The sequence below is a fragment of the Gavialis gangeticus genome, unplaced genomic scaffold, assembly GCF_001723915.1.
Source record: "Gavialis gangeticus isolate Ggan-Ray unplaced genomic scaffold, GavGan_comp1, whole genome shotgun sequence".
Classification (NCBI taxonomy): Eukaryota; Metazoa; Chordata; order Crocodylia; family Gavialidae; genus Gavialis; species Gavialis gangeticus.
Window position 1 is genome coordinate 305080 of NW_017728963.1, and position 3563 is coordinate 308642.

Here is a 3563-nt window from a genome sequence, read left to right on the forward strand (position 1 = left end):
TCTTTATGTGGCCAGTCTTCCCAGAAAGGCTTCTCCTTCCAAAGACTGGTTTCACTTCCTTTTTAAAGCACTAATAGTTAAAACTCAAAACACACAGAACATTAAAGAGTTATTCTAGTTCCCTGAACAAAAGGATCTCTCCCAGTTTTTTGTGGTGGTATACCTATGTCCAAAAAAGCGTTACTGGTGGTATAGTCAGGTTACTGCAGACTGGTATCTTCCACACTCCTAACTATCATAGCTATTTATTTTGATTTTGGTGCAGGCATATTCCACATACTGCCTGTCCAGCTTCTCCTGAAAGACTGTGGACAATTGCTTATAGCAGAGATGAGGCAAACAGCCCCGAATTCACCACACATAGCCATCATTTTGACTGTGTTTCAGTTACTGTTCTCAAATCCTAAGGGTCACCAAAAGTCAGTATGGAGGAGAGGTAACTAAGTCTTTTCAATGCAACTCCTGAGGCCTGCAGAACTTTCCTAGTTTTCTAGTTCTACCTTTAAATGTCCAAGACGTTAGGGTCTTCAACCCTGTCCCTGGAAGAGGTGACCCCAGATGCAGGAGGCCTTCTCTAGCAATCAGTCCAAATCAGCCTTTACTTCATTTCACCCACTCCTCACGGTTCCCTTTCCCATGCACGACCCCATTTAATAGCTCCTTATCATAAGTCACCTTTGTCTGCTAGCTGCAGCGTCACTGCAGAGCCATCCATATGTAGCGCTTGTAACCTCTCCGCCATCCACACGTAGCACTTTTAACCTCTCCAGTGCATAGGCACTGCCATTATCCTCACAGTAGACAGATGGACTGGCACTCATTTTTTTGGCTGCTCTTCTCTGGTTTGTCAACATCTTTGAGGATAAGATGCCCCAAAAGCCAAAGCAATCCCAAGCAGCAGAACTGAACACAGGAAAAGCTGCAGTTTCCTATATTGGAGACAAGAAGCTGCTTTTGCAAGGATCAAATTGCACTGCCCATACTTCAGACTCTGCCAGCTCCTTCCAAGTTCCCCTCAAAAGACAGCTTCTACTTTACTGGCCTGTTGGCTACACCCAACCCCTTCAAGCCCCCCTCTGCTGGCTCTCCCACCATGCCCTACCTTCCCCTCATCATCTCCCCACTTCTTTCCCACGGCGAACAGTCAGTATCTACCATGCAGGAGTGAGTTTCTCTCTCAAGCTGCCACTTCCCCTTGGACAATCCACTCTGAGAAGTCAAGACTTGGAGGGTGGGGTTCTGCTTTGGTGCCCACAAAACAGACACCCAAGCTGGGGAGTGAAAACTGCTGAACCACTTGATCACCACCATTACAAAGAGGCTCGACGTGCTCCTGCTTTCATTCCCCATCTCCCTCCTCCTTCTCTTTCATTCAGCTCACCTGTTGAGTCTTGCCTTACACTAAGCTTGTTGGGAGGAGGACTGTCTTGTTTGTCTGCGCAGTGCATGGCACAGTGGCTGAGGCCTGTAGGCAGCAAGGGAATCTGAGGTCAGAGGGAACTGTTAAGATCACCGAGTCTTTCCCAGGACACCAAACCTTATCCCTGAAGTCCTGTGTCAAATGCTGTACAGTTCCCTGCACAGCAGAATCTCTAGAAAAGCAAGCAAGCTTGATTTAAAGCCCTGAGTAACAGATCCATGCCAAGACCCTCAAAAAGCCATGCCAATGCTAAGCTCCTGTCCCCGCTAAAGATGTACACCTTTGCTTTCAGCTTAAATTCACGAAGCCTCAGCTTCCTACATGGGAAATCTTAATGCTTTGGTCAAACTGGCTCCCTGGTATCACAGACCCTCTTGCTCCGTGGGTACTTCCAGGCAGTGGATGAGTCACAGAACTCCCTCTGCCAACAGAAAGATTCTGCTCCAGTCTCACCATAGGGCAGATTTTTTCAGTCCCCATCTCCACTCTCGTGGCCTTTTTCTTGGGACCCTCTGCAATGGTATTCAATGCCAGGTCCCTGCTCCTGCTCAGTGTTCCCTTGGCCATTTTGGCAAGACCACGCGAGTCTCTCTGGCTACAGCACAGCACTGGTGAGGCCCTGGCTAGTGAGATTGCTTGCCATCACCCCAAACCTTCTCAGATGCACAGCTCTCCAAGATGCACTTCCCACTTTGCAAGCTCTGCATCCTTTGTCTCAAGGTAGACACTCCTGGAGCACTGGGCTAAACTGAGAAGCAAGCTGATTCTTCACCTCAAGCTGAATAAAAAGACCATGATTCACTGTGCAAACGCTCATTCCAGGACCTGGTGTGGTTTCAAAACTAACACTTCCCAGGAAATCCAGACATAATCCCATCAACACAATTACCTTTATCAACCAAACTTGCAGTCCCACCAAACTAAATCAAGCTAGCTGAAGGTGGCTATTGAGAAGGAGCCAAGTTATCTGGCTTAGCTCTATTACCACCACCCTTTAATTCGTTCCTGAAGGAGTCCCACATCAGCCGTGTCATTAGTTTCCCAACAGGCCCATTGCTTCCCCATCATCCCATCTGCCCTTTTGTAACACTGACACAGCACTAGTTTTCTTCACTCCCCTGGAACTTCCTAGGGACTCCAGCATGTATTTATTTAAATCAGCACCATCAACTCCTCTCTGCTTGTATTTTTAATCTTACTCTGTCCTCTTTCATTATATCTTAGTCCTGGCTGGTATTTGCCATTCCACCCAATTAAGTGTCATCTGTTACATATATTAATACAAATAGTGACAAACTAATAAAATAACCTTTATCCCTCACCCAACCATCAGCCAATTACAGATAGACACATTTATATAACCATGTCCTGGAGACAAATACAGTCCATTATGATCTTGCAGAAAATGTCAAAGCCTCTAAGTCCCTATGATCAGTAACTGTGTTTTACTAATGTAGCTGTATTATACAGCTGTGCGTGGGACTCTCCACACTGCTGAGCAAAACAGTGGCATGAAGTAGGACTCGACTCCTTAGCCATTTCAGCAGCCCGGATCCCATTTCAGTGCCAGATGCAAACCAACTTCATGTGACTTACCCCTTGGTCTCGAAGGAACTGTGTCTTCTACATTCACTTTACAGAAAAAGTATGCAAGTTCCTCCTCTCCACAAACCCGTCCATAAATCATGTCTGCCAACCGGGAATCCTACAGACCTGGCAAAGCGGAGTGGGGGTGTCGCTGACACCATTTGTGTTCCAAAGCCGTGAGGCGGATACAGATTTGCTTCCCAAGAGATGCTCTTCCAGGCTAACAAACCCCTTAAGATTTAGGGGCCTATTTGTACCAGGATCTCAAGTCCTCCGGTGCCTGGGAGCAACAGGCACAAGCTAGCAAGCGAGCTGCTCCAGCCAACTTTATGCCACATGAAAACACAACAGCTCCCAACTGCTGAACACCATGACAGCGCAATTAGCCAAGTCAGCTGGAAAGGCTTCTCAGGCTTCCCTTAATTACAACCAACTTAGGCATTGAATTTTTTTATTCAGCCCCTTCCTCTCAAAAGACCAAAAAAAAAAAGATCCAGAATTAAATCGGGAGTCCTGATAAGGGAACTAATCACTGCTGCGGGAGGCTCCTAATAGG